At 39.9% G+C, this 21037-nt stretch overlaps 1 non-coding gene across 1 annotated transcript; it reads left to right on the top strand.

Moving 5' to 3' along the window:
- The first annotated feature begins 20348 nt into the window (after positions 1–20348).
- Positions 20349–20457, top strand: LOC121927435. The gene has a single exon (XR_006103209.1). It is a non-coding gene; the product is annotated as a U6 spliceosomal RNA (small nuclear RNA).
- The last annotated feature ends 580 nt before the right edge of the window (positions 20458–21037 follow it).

Here is a 21037-nt window from a genome sequence, read left to right as displayed (position 1 = left end):
GTTTGGTATATATGCGCGCGTGCGCACACACACACAGAGAGAGAGAGAGAGAGAGAGAGAGAGAGTTCCCTCACAAAATATAAATTAAATTAAAAGCAGTCTTAAATGAGAGAGTGAGTGAGGATGTTATACTAACATGAAGTTATAGCATCAGAGAGAGGTTGCCTCTCATGGCTGCTGGGTTTCAAATACTGTATTCCTGAGTGCTAAGTGGGAGAGGTGGGTTTTTTGGGCCAGGCAGCTGAGCCTCAGGAATGATCTGCAGAATGTGAGAGTGACAGCTGGGCAGAAACCCAAACCGAAACCAAACCTAACCCTAAACCCTAATGGCAACCCTAACCCAAATACTAATTGCTAGACCTAATACAGTCCTCCCTTGCCATATGTGGGGGGATCTGTTCTGGACACACACATTCCACGTAAGGCAACTCCAGCTTATGCTGGAGTGCCATTTTGTCTCTCGCCACTCACCATCTGCATAAGCTTGAAGCTGCATAAGGCAAGGGCGCGTATGGCTAGGGTGGGCTGTACCAACCTAAATCTAAACCTACTCCAACCTATTCTCATTTCCAATGGTCTATCAATGGTCACCAGAATGAACAATGTTGGGAATTTAAATACCTTGGCATTCATTTCACAGAAAACCTCTCCTGGAAGTCCCACATAGAAGCTACCAAAGCAGTGCCCTGAGCTCTATTGGATCAGTCCTTAGATTTTACAACACTGCAGGAGGTCACCTGGTTGTTCCAGCCTTGAAAATATTCCAGAGTAAAGTAATTGACCAGAGTCTCTATGGTGCTGCTGTTGGGGGATGAGATGACTCTCAGATGTTCAACTTGGAATCTCTTCAGAATACATTTCTTAAGAAACTAAGGCCTTGGACATATGGGCCCTTTCTGGTGACATGGCAACATGCTAGGGCAAGCTATATTGCTGATATTGCTGTTGCTTGATCTGGGGATGCTCTCATTTAATTATAGCATCATTGTTTATATTTTATATGTTTTAAATCAATTAGTCACTTAATCACTTAATCAAGATTTACATTAGAAATTTAAATGGTTAAGTCTGTTAATCCAGCAATCAACCAATTACTTTCCCTTAATAAAGTTCAATTTATTTACCAATATGTTTAAATAAATTGTTTTCTTCAATTCATTTCCTTCAATTCATTCAGTTATTTCTGTCCAAATCATAGCTGTCATCAGTTTGTCCAAATTAATTACATGAGTTCATCCAGTTCATCAATTTCTTCAAATAGTTTTCCTCAAAGTTATCTCTCACCAGTCTTTTTTATCATCCAATATCAACTTTTTCTAAATTTAAGTACCCCCCCCCCTTTCCCTTGCTTTCCCCATATTATCTCTAAACATCTCCATACTCTGTTTCTTCTGTGCCTCTGCTCCCTCTGCTTCTCCATTCCCACTCTGCTCCATTCCATCTTTGTTTTCCTGCCTTCTCTGCTCTGACTCCTTCCCTCCATTTCTCTGTTTCTCCTCCAGGCCCCTTTGGGCTTCTAGTCTTCATCCTCTGCCTCAGCATGCTTTCTCCATTCACTCCAATTATAGAAAAGATTAGTTATGAAGATAGGAAATTACAACGTGGCTAGATTACTTCCTTTGACTCATGTTTGTCTATGTTGCTTTAGAGTTAAATTTATTTATTTATTCATTTAATTTCTATCCTGCCTTTCTCCTTGAAGGGACCCAAGGCGGCTCACAAATAAAAATAGTAAACACATATTGCAATAAAACAAAACATCAGCTAAAAACAATATAAAATTACAAACATTAAAACCACAACAAAATCACAGTACAGTACTCATCCCATATAAAACCCATGCCATGACTACATATTAAAAGCCTGCCTGAACAGAGCTGCTTTTGCCTGCTGATGAAAGGCAAATAAGGAAGGGGCCAGCCTTGCTTCTTGTGGAAAGGCATTCCAGAGGGCAGGAGCAGCCGCCGAGAAGGCTGTCTCTCACGCCCTCACCAGGCAAGCCTGTGATGTTGGAGGGACTGACAGGAAGCCTTCCTCAGAAGATCTTAGACCTCTAGCAGGTTTGTATGGAGAGATACGATCTCTCAAATAATCTGGACCTAAGCAGTGTAAGGCTTTATGAATCATAACCAGCACTTTGAATTTTGCCTGGAAATGAACCACTAGCCAGTAAAGCTATATCAACAAGGGAGTTATGTGGTCCCTATAACTGGCCCCAGTCAGCATTCTGGCTGCAGTGTTTTGCACATGCTATAGTTTCTGAACAGTTCCCAAAGGCAGCTCCATGTAGACTGCATTGCAGTAGTCCATACAGGATGTAAAAGCAGTCACTTGTGCAGCTAGGTCTTACTGAAAGCAGCCTCACTGTTCCCCCTTTCTTTGGGGGGGGATTGTTCCAAGATTTATGGGGATGTTTAACTCCTCTAGGTAGCTCACATTAGACAGTTGTGCAGTCCCTGAAGTGGACTACATGACCAGCTGCAGTGCCATGCAACCATTAGTCTGTATGTAAATATTTTGCCACTGTCCTAACTCTAATGTGAACCCTAACTAGGGATGCCATAACCCTGTTGTGCCCGTGCTTGTAACGTTTTTTGCAGTTTGGCACGGTCACGGTCCGGTTCACTCTAAATCCTGGGTTTGGGCCCGGCCGGCAGCCATCGCGCCTAAAGGGAACACTCATCCCCTTGAGGCTGGCTGGCCAATGGCACAGCAGCTGGAGTGGAGCTGTTTCCAGCCCCACTCTGCCATTGACCAGCCTCAAGGAGGAGGTAGACCCTTGGAGGAGGAGGGGGAGTGAGACTCTGGGCCAGCCAGGGGGAGGGAAAAGCACCCTTTCTTAGTGCATGGCGAGGAGAAGGAGGAGGGGGAAACAGGAGGAGGAGGAGGTGGGTGCCCATTTTCAAAGGTTCCCCCCCCCCAAAGAGCACTTTCTGTGTACAGTAGAGTCTCAGTGAAGAAGCATGGGATGTCGGATTGGGGACAAAAGTCCCTCGCCTTGCCTCCCCCTTCCCTCCTTCCCTCCCTAGTTCCCTACTTACCTTCCCTGCTTGGGTCAGGCTTCTCCCTTTGTCCTGAGGAAAATGAAGCCTTTGAGGAGAGGCCTGGGGCTGTCCTCCGCAGCCACCAAGTCCTCGCTCCTTTCCCTTCTCTTCAAAGGGCTTCAAAAAGAGCCCTTTGCAGGAAAGGGGAGGTCCGGAAAGAGCAGGACCGGGCTAGTGCCCAGGTCTCTCCTCTCCTTTCCTGCCTTCCTTCTCTTCCCTCCAAAGAGTCCTTTGGGGGAAAGAGGAAGTCTGGGAAGAGGAGAGTGGCCTCGGAGGACAGGCCTGGGCTGAGCACACAAGTCCCTCAGGAGCCTGCGTCCTCGGTCTAGGCTTGTCCTCTGCTGCCCAGGCTTCTCCTTTCTGGGGATTTCCTCTCCCTGAAGGGGTCGGGGGTGGGGGAGGAAAGTGAAACTGGGATTGAGAGGCTTGGATCTGCTTTAAAAAAAAAGTGTCCTACATTTGAAAATGTTATCCTACATTTGTCCCGGTTCGGAGGTCCTGATTTATGGCAACCCTAACCCTAACCCAACTCTCAACCTAATGTAACCCAAACACTAACCATACCTTTATGCTAACCAAACCTTAACCTTAACCAGTAACCTTAATTTTAACTGTAACCCTAACAACTAACTATGATCCTAACAACTAATCCCTAACCCCTAACTCTAAGCCCTAACCCTAACCCATAACCTAACCCAAAACTAACTCTAACCATAACCAATAACCATAACCCTCAACCTTAATACCATAAACATAGCTCTAACCCTAACCCCAAATAACCTTAATCCTCATTCCAAATCTTAACCCTTAATTAACCTTAATCATAACCCTAAAACAAACAATTAAAACAAAACTCTTACTGTAAAAGCAAATTTAACCCTAACCATTAAGGAACCCTGATCCTAAACCTTAACAAACCTGAATCATAACTCTAACCCCAATCTTACTCTAACCCTAACATCTACCCTTACATGTAACTTGTACCGCTAACCCTAACTCTAATTCAACCCTAACCTTCTCAATTTTAACTCTAATGTCTCACTCCTGGAGCCTTCTTCCCCCGTGAGCAAGGGCCATCACTTCTTTAATCAGCTTCAAAACGGAGTTGAAGACCATCCTGTTCAGAGAATCATTCCCAGGCATTGCATGATTATCATTTGCTATTTGATGTTCTTTTTTGTTGCCTGTTTTATTGAACCATTTCCTGTATTGCTATGTATTTTATATGTATTATCCTATTATTTCTTAGATTGTACGCCATAGGCAGGCTTACTCTTATATATTTATTGTTTGTATGTACAGTGCTGTGCAAATTTACAGCGCTATATAAATAAATAAATAATAATAATAATCCTAATTCTAACCTCAATTTTAACCTTAACCACTTACCCTAAACCTTAACCCTAAATAACCCTAATCCTGGAAATATGGCAGTTAAATAGGTCATATAACAATGGGTAACTTGTTCACCACCGTGCTAAGAAAAACCTTACTCTGGATGGTACATTGAAAAACAAACTGGCAATTCCCACTGAGTTCTTTGCTCACAAAGTCATAAATTTTAGCACACAATTTTTGTTTTTGTTTTTTTCCAAAATAAAAAAGTTAAGAAAAATGTTGTATTCATTATTTTATGTGGCACTTTATTTTTTCATTGTGAAACTATTTCTCTTCTATTTTATTTTGTCCATTTTAATATTCCTATACTTGTTTTGCTTTTGCTTTGTCCAAGAGGTGTAGCCTGTGGTGTGGAGAACCGAAAGCATTAACCACCAAATAAGAATTCCTCTCCCCAATGAACTGTCTTAATCAGTTCCCAAACCTCTAGAACTGCAAAGAGTGAGACACTGAAAAGCATTCACATCTGAAACTCTAAATGTTCTGTGTATGAATTCCCTTAGTAAGTTTACCTGCCCCATTGTTTTGACTGCCTAAACTTTTCTAAATGTTCAACTGAAGTTTTAAGCTACTGCAATGTTAGAAATTTGCTGAGGGAAAATTTCATGGGCAGGGTGTAAGACGAATGAGTGAGTTCTGACTTAAACCCAGAGCTGAAGAACCGAAGAACCAAGGAATTGTGCTTTAAACATAGCTAAAGGACCAAACAAGATGGTTCCGCGCAGAGCATTGATGTGACGAAGGTATTTGGCAACCGAGGCGAGGAAAGTCTGAAAACTTGGAAGCTGAAGTGGGGTGCCGTCCAGGTGTGACGAACCATGACCGGGAAGAACCTTATCTCCTGAGTCGCCATGATGAGGAACTGACAGGACAATGGAGGACTTTGAACAGAACGAGTTGCTTTGAACACAGACTGATCTGAACAACCTGTCTGTCCTCCCAAAAGAAGAAGTTGAGTAATGGGCTGCAATATTGCAAGACTTCAGCAGCCAAAAGCCAGAGAGAAGAAAAAGTATAAAGACCCTGGACTTTCATCTCCATTTTGTTGGCATCTACCGCGGCAATGGTGTCATCCCCAGCCTTCGAGAACAACTGATCAGTGTTCGGCAGAAGGAAAGTGTGTGTGAGTATTGTATGAATGTGTGAGTGAAAGAGCTCTTGATAATCAATGGTTGTGTTACTTGTGTGATTCAATAAATGTTACATGCATGGTGTTTAAAACCAAATTTGGTGTCTCAATGTCTTTCTCAGCCTTGCTGTGAACAGATCCACGGAGGGAGAGGTTCTCATCACACGCTCTCAGGATAAACAGGTTGCCCTTACAATCTTGGGCATAACAAGGGAACACACTTCTTATTGGAAAGGCAATGTCTTCATTTTGTCCCCTATAGCCACACTCCTGTTTTTTTTTTTTTTTTTTTTTTTTTGCTCTTAATGTATGACTAAATTGTAAAGATATTGCAATAGGTTAAAATGTAATGCAATAGTTTAAATTGTAGATGTTATTATGCTTTTTTGGGGGTCTGAACGGCAGCCTTTGAAATATTTCAGTAGAATAAAGATGGTCACTTGCTGACCTTTAGTTGTTTCTTAGTGTGAGTTTTAAGTCAGCACTTAGCAATAACAGTTTTGGGCAGCCAGAGAAATGAAAAGAAATGTGCTATGTGGACACACAAATATGGACCTATGGCTGGTCAAAGAAAATCACAGCAGAGTGTCACAAGAGAATCACATTTCAAGTGTGTATAGAATGATCCAACTGTGATCCAGCTGTCAGAAAGACACAAGTGATCTGTTGAGAAACTGATAAAAACAACAACCTTGTATATAAAGCCCTCAGTCCAGATAGGCAAGACCACTTTTCATTTTAAAATTGTGCTGAAGATGCAGCTAAGATTCTGTGGTAAGCACCAGTAGATAATATTGCTATAATGGCTGGATGAGCATTTATGGTTTTTGCTCTGTTGTAAATATTTATCACTGCTGGGTAAAACATAAAATAGAGCTTGAGTCTGAGATAAAAATGGTAATACTGTTTTCTATATTGAGGTACTGAATATAATGTAAGAATATAATCTACCTCCATGTGGAGCAGCAGCCTTATGCTGTGTATAAATGATTATAATAGTTCTGTTTTTAAATGATAGAAATAAATTCTTGCAACAGACAAAGCAGATGAAACTAATTTTTCTAAATCCTAATGCTCAAAAACAAGATTGGAGGGAAGGATTCCTTGCCTGCCAAGACTATACTGTCGCATGCAATTATGTAAGCTGAACTTTGTCTAAAAGCAGAGAATAAGAACCCGTGGGATGATACAGAGCAAGAGATTCAAGAATTAATATCCAGTTTTATCCATTTATAGGTATGGAGACACCACTCCTCCTATTTCAATATGAGCTGTGACCCACCCTATAGCATAGAGACCTATATGTACCAGACATCCATTAGCAAGTTCCAAGTCTCTCAAAGGGAAGAAGTTATTTTTCTTTCAGGCTGCATCTGCACTGCAGCAATAATTCAGTTTGACTCCATTTTAACGGCGACAGCTCAATGCAATGGAATTCTGGGAATCATAGTGGCACCAAAGCTTTCTGACAGAGAAGACTAAATAATTCCCAGAATTCTATAGCTTCAAGCCAATGCTGTTAAAGTGGTATCAAACTGGATTATTTCTGCAGTGCAGATGCAGCCTAAAAATGACTGAGCTCTGTTCAAACTTTGTGGAAATTTGGTATGAACCAAGCACTAATGCAAGCAGTAAGAGATTTCTCCCATTTTCAAGAGCCAACCTCTCGAGTACTCATTAGCTGTTTCATATATAACTTTGAAACTGAGAGTTAAAAAGAGCTCTTATGATCACAGCAGATATCATTTCTTTAATAGTTTTAGTGCTGTCACCAGTATCCAAGTAAGCAGAAGAAGAATGGAAAGCAAAATCCTGATTAAAAAGGCAGGAAACAGACCAAAATAAGAAACTCATTTGTGATGAAAGTTAACCAAAATATTGCAGCTGCGGTTCTGTTTTTTTTTTTAAAGAAAAAACCTTGGGAAGAAATCTCATTTAATGAAGTAGGTCCTATTTCCATATAAAATGGTATAAGACTAGACTGTGCATTTGTGGCTGTGCAATCAGTGTATTGACATTTTTAATCAACACTTTTTCCTTAGTGACATCAAGACTGATATACCCTAAGCGAGTTGTGATTTTGAAGCATATTTAGAATAATTATACAACTAATTCAAATTGCAGCTGTTAGGACTAGAACCTGCTGAATGGAATAAACAACTCCAATTGTGTTTGGCTAAGAATTTGTTTCTAGGTCAGGAAGAAACTCGGCTAGAACATGGCCACATAGCCCAAAAAACCCACAAAAAACTATAAAAACTGTTTCTAGGTACTTTTTTAAAAAAAGGATTATTAAAATCCTAAGTGGTTTAGCTTCAGGATTTTTTCCTTCTCACCAGAAGCCCTGTTCTTTCCATTCAAGAACACTGAACAGATATGTAGAGAGTACACAGTTCCCTTGTTGTAGCAGCTGCACTGGCTTCTGGTCTGTTTCCAGGCACAACTCAAAGCACTGGGGCTGACATATAAAGCTCTATATGGCTTGGGTCCATGCTATTTGAAGGACTGTATCTCCCTTTACAAGCTCATTAAAGCTCTAAGATTGTATGGAGAGGCTCTTCTCTTTGTCCCACCACCTTCGAAGGCTTGTTTGGTGGGAAAAAGGGAGAGGGCCTTTGTGATGGTTGCTCCCAGTCTTTGGAACTCTCTCCCTAGGGAGGCCAGAGTGGCCCCCTCCTTGCTCTCCTTCTGTTGGCAATTGAAAGCATATTTGTGAAATTGAATGGGGTGAATTTTTAACGATGTGCTGTACAGTTTTAAACTTTGTATAATTTTCTAATGACTGTCAATGTTTTAACTTTATAAATGGTTTCATTCCTTTTTATATAATATTTGTGTTATACTTTTTATCAAAGTTTTGGGGTAGTTTTTAAATCTGTACTATTTTTAAAACGTTGTTAGCTATCTTAGTCCCATTACTTGGAGAAATACAGGATATAAATGAGTAATGATGATGATAATAATGCTGTAATTGTGGAATGCACACACTCATTCTGTGCCAGTTATGTACACTGGTACCCCGGGTTACGAAATTAATTCGTTCCGCCGCCGCTTTCGTAACCCGGGATACTTCGTAAGCCGAATAGCCCATAGGCGCTAATGGGGAAAAAGCCGCGGCTGCGCCGCGGCTCCATTTGAAACAGCGCAGAGGTTTTTTCGTAACCCGAAAAAACCTTCGTAAGCCGAAACAATAAATCCCTATGGGATTTATTCGTATCCCGAAAATTTCGTAACCTGGGTATTTCGTAACCCGGGGGACCAGTGTACCTTCAAGTCATTTCTGACTTACGGAGACCCTAAGGTAATCCTGTGACAGGGTTTTCTTGTCAAGATTTGTTCAGAGGGGGTTTGTCATGGCCTTCCTATGAGGCCAAGAGAGTGTGGTTTGCTCAAGTCCACCCAGTGGATTTTCATGTCTGAGAAGGATTTGAACCCTGGTCTTCAGAACTCTAGTCCAACATTCAAACCACTATACCATCCTGGCTCCTCGACACACTCATAGCTAATCTGTGTAATACAAGTAGATTGAATCACCTCAATCTAAACACCACTAGCAGGATCAACTTGATGGGACTTATTACCATTACTAATAGGATTTATTGCATAATTTTTCACTGTCAGTTCCACCCTGAAGGAATATACCCTGTTATAAATCATAACAGGAAATAAATGTTCAGTATAGGGACATAATGGAGCTCTAAGTCCATAAGCCTGCCAAAACAATTATTCAGAAGTAAGCCATATTCATTTAGGTATTTCTCATCCTCTTGACACTCACTCAACAGGACTGTCACCTGAGCTTGCATTTTCCTCTTCTCTCCCCTTCCCCAACACATCACCTTTCCTTGTACATCATGTCTTTTACAATTATGAGCCTGAAGGCAGGTGTGGTTTTACTGCTGTTCAAACTGTTCCACATACCTTTTTGACTAAAGAATTGGGATGCAAATATGTACAAATTCCTTCATCCTCAATAAGAAATGTTGCCTTGACCCATTGAAAATCAATGAAATGGTCAATTTGCACAATATTTTTTATGCTTTGGGGTTTCTCCTGATCCCCAACTACATTATTTTCTGCTCAAAAAGATGGTGGAATTTTGGGGCAAAAACAAGGTGTTGTTGCTGTTGCTGTTGTTGTTGCTGCCAAAAAGCCTTGGTCCAAAAATGTGGTGGAAAATGCACAGAAACTTTGTAATCTCACTCAGCAGGGAGAATTTTTTTGATATGATTTGTTCTTTCATGTAAAGACAAAATAAGCAAATATTTAAATGTCTCATAAAGAGCAGGGGAAAGAAAAGGTAAAATGGTAGTATAATTTCACATGTTCAGTGAAACCATGTGAGGTAGGTGGGACCCTCCTGTCCTTCATAACTCTTGGAAAGGCAGTCAGCTTCCTTACATTGGCCTCCAAGAGAGGGATTGTGGGGCTAAAGGGAATGAAACCATTGCTGGGGGACAGTGGATGGCTCATCACTACATGTTCTTGTGAAGTCACCCATGAACCTGCACCCCAGCTGGAAGGAACTGTATAATAAGGTTAATGAATTGTGATGCTGGTGCTTCTTGGCATGATGGGTCCAAGTCAGTTTTTCTACTCTCTTACTTTTTATCCACTCCCTTCCCTCATTCCAATCTTTTTGGCTCACTGACATTGGACCAGTGCAACATGTACAAACACCTTCGAGTCGAGCTGAGCTGAGCCAAAGAGCCGTGTTGCCAGCTGGGAATGGAAGGAGATGCATGCCTAGGCTGTAAAGCAATCTCATATACAAAAATAAACAAATTCAAATAAAAATAACTTTAAAAACCTCACACGTTGTCCTATTATATGACTCCTTTTCTGAAATTTGTTCTCTCTTCCTTTGGCACAGGTTTTTCACACTACACAGTTATAGCACTATGATCTTACTTTCACTCCCATGGTTGCACCCTATGGGATCTTGAGGTTTGCAGCCTGTTGAGGTTGTAGACCTATGTGACAGAGAATTTTAAATACTTCCTCCTAAAATGCAAATACTAGGATTTCATAAGATGCAAGATTCAAGAAAGATATAATATATACAGTTATATATAACAGAAACCAGATGAATAGAGGAGAAGGTACTGAAGAGAATCACAATGTATCCCATCCCAAACAAAAGAAAAGTTCTTCAAACACTTTTATTCTGTAGAGGCCCATGCAGGGGAGGGCAACAGCCCATTTGGGATCTGACTTTCTGACAGATACATTCATTCTACCTGTGATGGTTCCACTGAGCGTCCAGTTTTAGGAGAGATATACATGGAGCATTGACAGAAGATAGATACCTGCCTATTCATCCAAATGGGGAAAATCAATACTGGTGTATAATGGAGTAACAAAAGTCACAGCCAGATCACCTTCACAGGACCATGGTTATTTTGGTGTCTTGGACTTGGGAGAAAGTGCCTGTGGAGTTTTTCTTAAGGCTACATGGCTAACTGGGGAATTCTGAATTGTAGTCCAAAGAGCTTTGCTGTGGAGTCAACAACTCAAGATGGGAACCTACCCTGGGAAGGAGCCATTCAGTGGGAGTGCAGGTAGAAAGTAAGGTTGATGTGAAAGCAAGAAAGGCTATGGGTTGATATGACTATGCATATATATACTGGGAAGAACCCCCTCCCCCCATGCAGATGCTGCAATTGTTTGACCTAAAATAATCTGACAGAGTAAACATGTAAACAAGGTACAAATGTCCTTTTGTACCATGGTGATTTTGGGTGCGGAGAATGTGTCGCTTTTAAGAGCAATTTGAGTTCTGATTAAAATGAATGAGTGTGATGTTAACAGGGTCAAACCTAGGCAGGATGCCATTTGGAGCTGGAATATAGCCCTAGTGCGGATTCAACCTAAAGTCGTGGAAGGCTGAAATAGGTGGAGAAAGCAGTAAACACAATATGATCACACATAGACACAACTGCATGCAAATTATTGAAATATGGAAATAGACTATTCTCTGAACATTGTGGGATTAAAACATGAAGCCAACAAATAGGGAATAAAGAGGCAATTACCTTCTCGGTCACAAAGTGCACTCAAAAACTGTTTCTGCTCTCTGTGTGTTCTGTATAGACTGATCTAGTCTACTTTAAAGTACCCTGTAACTTCTGGATGGCTTATAACTTCACTCAAAGGCACTTTTTTTTTGCAAAGGGGGATCTGCAATGGTTTGAAAAATAAATTAATATCTAATGGAATTTCATGATGCTGGCACAAAAGCCATTGCCTTTCTTGAGTGAAAAATGAAGTATAGTACTATTATTGAGTCACTTTTGAGCTTTACCAGCAGATGTCACTGTTGACATGATAAATAAAAACTCCACACCAGTAACCAAGAAAATGAGACCTAATATATTATTCTTTCGTTTCGATTGGTGGTCCCAAACTTTAGTCCTCCAGATGTTTTGAACTTTAGTTCCCAGAATTCCTGATTCCTGCTTTCCTTTTATCCCAACTGCCACTGATCTGGCCTTGGAAGGAAAGAAGAAGAAGCAGGCATAGCTCCACCATGCCTAGCTCAATACTGACCAAACTGGTGACGTTTCTGGGAGGTGAAGTCCAAAACACATGGAGGACCAAAGTTTGGAAAATACTACTTTAGATGCTGACATTTCTATGACCATTTTTGCTGCTAGTAGTAAATGTTACTTTGAACTGAATTTTTTGGAAGTGTATTATTTATTTATTTATTTATTTATATCCCGCTCTTTTCCCAGGACTGGGACTCAGAGCGGCTTTACAGCAATTAAAAAACAAACAAACAAACAAACAAACAAACAGAAAGTACAATTAAAACATTTTAAAAATAAATAGATAAATGACATGCATTAAACAGAATGATGTAAGTGAAGGAGCTATATACCTGTATATAAGTGCTATGCAATTCTGGGATTTGTAGTTTTGTGAGATATTTTTGTGAAATATCTAACCTCCTTTGTCAGAGAGCTCTGGTGCCACAATAAACTACAAAGTGTAGGACTCCATAGCATTGACTCATGGCAATTAAAGTGGTGTCAGACTGGATCATTTCTGCAGTGCAGATGCAGCCTTTTTGGAAGAACCTTTGAATCATATAGATGAACTGAATTGAAATTTGAAAGATTATGGAAATCTCTCTGGTTTTAAGATTAATCAAGATAAAACTGTGCCTTTTACCAAGAACTTGTCAATGTCCCAAATGGAAGAAGTTTCATTTGGGAACATGTAAAAAAAAGAATGTAAAGGCAAAGCGAACAAAATGGCAACTACACTAGCAATGATTGTAGCCTTTAATGTTAATGTGATAACTTTGCCTGATTTTAACTAATAAAATCTGACAAACACAAATGTCTTATACAAATCTTTCAAAGCCTGATTCCTTGTGGCACGCTGTTGAGGTGAAGCATTAAAGAGCTGCTGCCACCATCATTTCCCTGGCCAGGCATTCAAAAAGGCCAGAAGTGGTTCCATGGCAGAGAGAATAGAAGGGGTTGGTGCTTCTTTTAGATGCTCCTGGAATGGACTAAGCTCTCACCTTTTGCCACACTATTCAGAGAAGGGGATGGTTTCTTTTTGGATAAGAGTTAAAGTGCAGTACTTACATTGACTCATGGATAAGTCAACCTAGGTTTTTTGGGTCATTTTTTGACTAAAATTTCTAGACTTATACATGAGTATATACAGTATTTGTCATTACTGACAGAGGTCCCATTAATTTCAGTTGGCCAGCTCTGGCTGTGACCAACATTGGATTTAGATAATTGTAGTTAATGAAGGAGATCCAAGGTGGTGCTCAGTGTAAATGATTTTTGCTTGTCAGTAGAATTAAGCTTTTGACCACAGTATGACTGCTGAACCAGGCACTCAAAAAGATAGATGCTTTTGTTTTTGTTTTTTGATGAACAGAATATTTTCACCTTGCAGAATACATTTTCCCCATATGTACTGTAATGAGTTTTGTGACTGATTATGTGATGGAGACACTTGAAATCAGGATTCTCTTGTGTGTCGGCTGCACTATAACTCTCTTTTCATCTCAGCTCTCTGGGTTCCAAACTTTCCCCCAGCTTGGCACCAATTATTCTTTGACAGTCACACATCCACCTATCTAATGTGTCCAAAACTTAAAAGACATTTCTCAGTGTTGGTAGCATTTTTTTTGGGTTAAATTGTATTTAAAACATACAATACACAAATTAAAAAAAAAAAAAAGGGGGGGGGACATGAACACAAACATAACATAAAATGTGACTTCCTGAACTTCCTTCTGATTTGTCACAAGTATAACCATATTTGAAGTCTCTTAAATTAGAATTATCATATTTGCTAAATGACTAGAATAGACATTCTACAAAGAACAAAAACATTACCATGCTAACTAAACGATTCTATATAATTATTACTACTATAGCAAGATATTTATTATCCGTCAAAGTATGACAACATTCTCTTTGTTACTTAATCAAGTATCATGTTCCAAGTATCATATAACTAACTTTTCTCCTTTCTTTTTCAGGTAATTTAACAATGGGTCCTAAACTTTTTTCTCTTTTTCCCAATCAGAGCCTTTCAATATACAGGTAAGTTCATCTAACGCAATGTAATCCACTACTTTGTTGAACCATTCTTTTGTATCAGTTCTTATTTTTCCTATCTTTAGCAAATACTACCTAAGCAAGCGAAGACATAATAAATAATAGTTTACCATGTTTCTGTCATTTTAAAATATATTTCTGAAATCACTCCAGACAGCTGCTTGTTGAAACAAAATAATAGATTTATTTACAACTCAGATTGAATATAGTATCTATTTTAGTGGATGGTGTTCACACTGGATATGGTGTTTAGATACTTTGTTACAGTTCGACAGTTCTTTTAGCATATCTTTGTAATTGTTTCCTTATAACTTTATATCGTTTATGGCAAAATGTGACTTCCCTAGTCACTCTAATTAAACTCACACTGAAACTCTCTTTGGTGCTTTACGGACCGCCCAAAAGGGTGGTCTGCCGCTGCCCTTGTTTGCTGCGCAAGGGAGCCGCAGCAGACAAACCGCGCGGCTTCCCCACACAGCAAAAAGAAGCCGCAAAAAGCAGCTTCTTTTTCCAGCGTGGTTGTGATGCCACTAGGCGCCAATGGTGCCCTTGCGGCGTCACAAGGGTGCTGAGACATGCGGACACTAGGTGTCCATCACGTCAAAACAGCAGTGCCCATGTGTATAGGGCGCCGCCATTTTGATGCCCTCGTCACGTGCGAGGGGTGAGGGGCATCTAAAAGTGCCGCCCCTTGCACGTGACGATGACACCTCTATGGGCCCATCTAGAGAGCACCTTAGTTCCACCACTCTAGCACTTACAGTAATTTCCACAGCCTCCTTCTGGCTATAATCTCTCAGGATTTTTCTGGACACCATTTACCAAGAACTCTCTCGGAGCTCTGTCCCTATCTGGTCCTTATCTAACTCACACATTCTCCTTCCTATTTATACTTGCTCCTGGGAGTAGCCTCCACCTTTTCTTGGCTTCACTCCCATTGGCTGTTGCCAGGCTCACTCTGATTGGATGTGAGCATTCCAATCTGCCTTTTCTCCACAAAGAGATCCCACTTCAAGATTAGGAATAACTTCTTGATAGTAAGAGCTGTTTGACAGTGGAACACATTCCCTCGGAGAGTGGTAGAATCTCCTTCTTTGGAGGTTTTTAAACAGAAGCTGGATGGCCCTTGATAGCCTTTGAGGTCTCTTCCAGCTCTATGATTCTATGATTCTAACCAGAGAGAATATATAACCAGTACATATTAAAACCAACCAATATTTTAAAGTTCATAATAATAATAATAATAATAATAATAATAATAATAATTTGTATCCCACCTCTCCCTTTTGAGGATCGAGGCAGGTAACAGCAAGAATTAAAATAAATACAGAAAATAATGACAAGAGAAGCAGTCCCTCAACACCCCCCTTTGACCCACTCTCCCTTCAATACAAAATTAAACAATAAAATCCAGAATACAGAAACAATTAAAAACAGTTTAACAACAGTGGCAACACCTAGGAGGCCAGATCAAATGGGAAATTAATTCTGTTCTGGGTAGAGGTCAGTCTGGGAAGGCCCGCCGGAAAAGGATCATTTTTATTGCCTTCTTAAAAGCATTGAGGGATGTGATCTGGTGAGTCTCTTCCAGCAGGTCATTCCAAATTTTTGGAGTGGTAACTGAGAGAGTCCTCTGGGAAGTCACCACCATTAAAAATAATCTGGGTAGACCTGTGAAAGAGAGTGATCTTTAGCTGTTTTAAACAGCTAATGACCAGCAGATCATTCCACAATCTGGGGGTGGCCAATGTAAATATCCTTTAGGTAACAGCCTAGTTTGGGATGACTGAAGCAGATGTTCACCAGAGGATTTGAGTATATGGAGAGGATTATATGGGAGAAGGCAATCCTTTAAGTAACCTGGACCTAAATCATGTAGGTCTCTAAAGGTAACAACCAACACTGTACCTTGCCTGGAAACTAAATAGCAGTGAATTGACATGAAGGCAGTGGCAGTGGCAGCGGCAGCAACACTACAAACACAAATAGCATCTGAGGGTGACTGCAGAACTGCAGTGGTTGGTAGCTCTTTCCTCCTCTGCTATGGGCCTGGCAACTATTACTTTTCTGAAGTTGCTATTTGTATTGGGAGGAGGAAATCCCATATTTGGGTACAAAGGGTTTGTGATTGCATTGCCATGGAGTGCACTAGCACACCTTCCAAACTGGGCTGTAGCCCATACGATCTCATACCAATACAAATGAATCTTTACGGTGATAAAATACCATGGACTTGTTTTTTCTGCAATGGACAAACATGGCTATGCCTCCAGAAAATACAATTACAATCAGCTCTCCTTATCCATGGATTTTTTTTTATCCATGGATTCAAGCATCCATGGCTTGAAAATATTCAAAAAATGTATAATTTCCAAATAGCAAATGTTGATTTTCCATTTTATATAAGGGACACCATTTTACTATGCCACTGTATTTAATGGGATTTGAGCATCCATGGATTTTGTTATCCACAGGTGGTCCTGGAACCAAACCCCAGCAAATAACAAGGACCCACTGTATACATTCTTCTTTCTATATGATGTAGCATTTCTTTCTTTCATGTATATATAGCAATGGAGGAACAGGGATTTTTAAGAGCTTTGGGTGCTATGTGTAAAACTTGGTCTTATTTGAAATGTGGTACAATAGATCATTGTACCAGCTAGATATATATTTATGTCTCCTCCCACAATTAATTTTCCTGAGCATAAGATTGCTTCTCCATTATTAAAGTTAGCATTTTAAAAAAATCCCACAGAAAATCAAAACAATTCTGTTGATGTGAAAATGTTACTCTGGCTTTTGCACCTGCAGCTAGAAGCAGCTGCATCCCAGCAGTGGAATACTAATTATGCCAACAAAATTTTAATGGAGCAGATGTATTTTAAAGTCTCTTCCAACCCCAGATTGAGAGCTGGAAGGAAAACCATATTTGTATTCATTTGAAAATTAGCAAACATTGGCACCATCCTTCAACTGAATACTGTTTCAGGTATAACTCTATTCTCTTAAGGCTTAAGGCAAAACACAAACAACCCCCCCCCCCCCAAACCTGCACATTGCAGTTCAGGAGGAGATTTAGAAGATACATGCAATATATGAGAAACATACAGTTATACTTCGGTTTTCTTAGGTTAATTTATGCTTCACTCTAAGTCAGTCTAGTGACTAGTAGCTGCCCAAATTAACAGTGCAATCCTATCCTCAGTTTATAGATTTATAGTTTGTAGTTGGCACACACACACATGCACAGAAGAAATTTGCGTATAAAAGTCAAGTGTATGAAGAGTTCACAGGACATTATTTGTGATGGCTTGCCACAGATGGGTAAGTGTTATATTACTGCCTATCAAATTGTTATAGCTCAGTTCCACAGCCAAGCATTCCAAAGACAAGGGAAAGAATAACAAGCATGCACCATGTTGTCACTTTTAGGTGAAAAGTTATGTGTGAATATAAGTGTGTATCATATCTAAGTGTATGTAGCTCTTCTTCAAACGTCATTCATGGTCTTTGATGCAAAGCAAGGATGTGCTGCCTTTTTGCCCTGAGGGCAACATCAAGTGTTGGCCACTCATTGGTGCAGCTACCATTTACTGTTTCTTACTCACCTGCACTTCTCCAGTCTTTGTACAGTGCTTCTGTGGTCACTGGGGAAATGATGCTTTCTTCTGTTTCAGCAGTCTCACCAATGATTAATGGTTTGATGCTATTGTTATCACTGGTAAAGCAACAGTCTAGGCAGCTTTATGGTTACTGCAGGGGGGAGAAAGCAAGCCTCCTTTGTATTCCAATAACTGAAAAGCTGCTCAGCCATTGCTACTAGCAGCAGTACAACAACAGTTCCAGCAATGTGTTCAAAAATAGCAGTGATGCTGGAGGTTTTCAGATCACACAACAGGGCTTGTCCTCTTACCCCACAAAAGCCTTGTGTACCTCTGGTGTAAACCAAAGTATAAAATGCATGGAGAGAGAAATGTCAAGCAGTAGATATTAGGTAGATATTAGGTTCTAGGGCAGGGGTGGGAAACTATATTCTTCCAGATATTTTGGGATAAGTCTCAAAATCTCTCACTTGGCTAGGGCTAATTGACAGGGTGATTGTGTGCAAAGGAAGCGGTGACTGAGAAGCTGGTTGAGCAGTGACTGAGAAGCCTCTTCCCCACTGCAAGGCTGGCACTGCTCAGCCAGCTGCTCAGTTGTTGCTCCCAGGATAACCAGATGCGAAGGGAGTATCAACTGAGCAGCTGCCTGAACAGCAACCCAAAAGCTCTTGCCTATGCCAGCCTTTGTCATGTGGTAGATATTGCTGGCTGCTGCATAAGTAGTAGACCTAATATCGAGAAATAGGTGCAGAGGGGCACTAAGATAGTGACTCAAGAGGACAGGGGGCAGTAACCTGAAACCTATTTTAAGTAGTAAACACAGGATGACTAGCAGCTGAATGTCAGAACTGACACTAGATAGGAGCCTTGCCTTTCAGCTGAAATCAAGTGACTTGAAAACCTCATCTATCTGACTCATGCACATGAGTAATCACTTGATGGACCAATCACCAAGTCATGAACATAGACAGGTGAACTTGTATGAAGCATCTTGAATGGAGAAAGGCTTTCAAGAGATATGGCAGGTAATGCAAGAAATTAGCAGTCATACACTGAAGTTACATTAGCTTTCAGATCACCATTAATCTATTCTGCACCCAACTATAATCCCCCTTCTTTCATTCTGAGCAATTACCCTGCTTATTATAAGGGCAGTGCTCAGAAGACTAAAGTGTAAGCAACATTTTCTAAAGTATGGCTCAATGGAATTGAATGCTTTGTTGCAGTGTATTTAGAATTTGTCAGCTTCTGTCAGGCAGCATACAAGCATTTAATAATAATAATAATAATATGTTTTATTTATATACCACTATTCAAAAGATCATAGCGGTGAACAGCAAGTAAGCTAATTAACAAGTAAGCTAATTTGCCCCCAACAGTCTGGGTACTCATTTCAGTGACCTCGGAAGGATGCAAGCCTGAGTCGTGTTTATAAACATACACATACACTACCACCACCAAATAAATTATTAAGAAGTTCAGATATCAGTTGCCACCATATGAATGTCAGATAGCTTTTAATACATTTGTTTGGAATAATGCCTATCGCATCAGAGATCAGTGAGGAATCAAACCCTGTAATGTTGTCACTGCTAGTAGTGGCTATGCCTGTCTACATGTATACTTTCTTCAGTGCTTATCGAGACTACAGGTATGAGCTCCTCAGTTCAATAGTCCCTACGTATACCCTTAACTAGGGGCTACAGAGATATCATGAATAGGAATTATTGATGAGTGCATAACTCCAGTTACACATTCATAACCCATAGAGGATTCTGGTTTCAGTTTTTAAGGTAGCTCTTTGTTAGGGATGGAAAGAATGTTCAGAATTATCTTTTTCTAGGGTTAGTCAACAAGTCAGTGAATTATGTGAATTGCTATGGATTTTTGCACTTTCACATCAGTGCTTAATTGTCTTCACTTTTCTGCACAAATTCATGTCTATTTGCCCCCACTCTGTCAAAAATGCACAGCCATGCAAATCCATGCGAAGCCAATGGATGGTCACATGTTTGGTAATGTGAGTCCTTGCTTATATTTGCAGATACTCCAGTAAAAACTATAATTCCTTTTACTGTGGAATTGATAGAGCCCACCCTTGCAAATCTTGAGTTCCTCCAAATTGTGCATGGTCTGACTGCAGTCTATTCAAACAGAATGAGGAGATATTTTAATTGTGTAGACAAGCCTTAGCTCAAAGAGAGAGAGAGTTTCCTCACAGGAAACTCATCAGGAAAAAATAGAGCAACAACGGTTTTCTGCAGTTTGCTTTCTGCATTTGCACATCTAAAAGTCTTGTGGAGGAATTATTTTGTGGAAAAATGCCTGTTTTTTGGATGAGGGGGTTGCACAAAGAAACTCTTCCATAGTTTTCCTTACATAAAATTAGTTTCCTGCACAGAAGGCATATTTTTTGCACAAAAATCCCTACATATATTTACAGTATAATTTCTCTGCAAGACTTTCTGAGATTCTAATACAAGGAGAAGAGTGCAGACCAATATTCATTTTCCCCATGATCAGGGAGAAACGACAGCAATTATTTATCTTCACATGCAAAAATACTATTGATATAATAGTACATATATACTAGTATATGCACATATACTAAAATTGGAACAATACAGAGAAGATTAGCATGGCCCCTGCGCAAAAATGAAATAATCAAGGATTTACATCCCCTCTCTGGACTACAGGATAGAGAGAGCTGCCTCTGAACCATGGGGCAGTTTCTGAAACCAAATGGAAGAATAAGACAAAGTGTTATAAAGTAGGTAATAGTCCATAGGTAATAATGAAAAATCATAAAAATGCTAGAGGAAAGTTGCAACAGAAGTAAAAAATGGAAACATTGTAAATCTAAGAGGAAAAGAAGGAAAATAAAGGAAGGTAGTTTGGAAATCATTAAGTCTGATATCCAGGTCTGGAGAGCAGTAATGCAATATATAGTAGAAATTGAAGTAAGGGGGAATGAAATAAATGAATATGAAAAAGAGTATTGACAGGAGTGCTTGCATTGAAGAAAAGAAATAGCTAGCAATTTTGGAAGTTAGCAGAACAAATTCACCCAAAGTTGGGAGACACACACAATATGACATAAAGAGCATTGAACGTAATTGGCCAGCCCCATACTTATTCCATAGGATGATATCTATCTAGCTAAACATTCACTATTGGGGAAAACAAAACTCAGTTTAAATCCACACATCAAACACTGGTTATTTAATAAAGACTAATATGAAAGTGTCTGTAAATGTTTTTTTAAAA

Source organism: Sceloporus undulatus, chromosome 3 (genome assembly GCF_019175285.1).
Source record: "Sceloporus undulatus isolate JIND9_A2432 ecotype Alabama chromosome 3, SceUnd_v1.1, whole genome shotgun sequence".
Lineage (NCBI taxonomy): Eukaryota > Metazoa > Chordata > Lepidosauria > Squamata > Phrynosomatidae > Sceloporus > Sceloporus undulatus.
The sequence above is the reverse complement of the archived record's forward strand: the minus strand, read 5'-3'. Positions and strand labels throughout refer to the sequence as shown.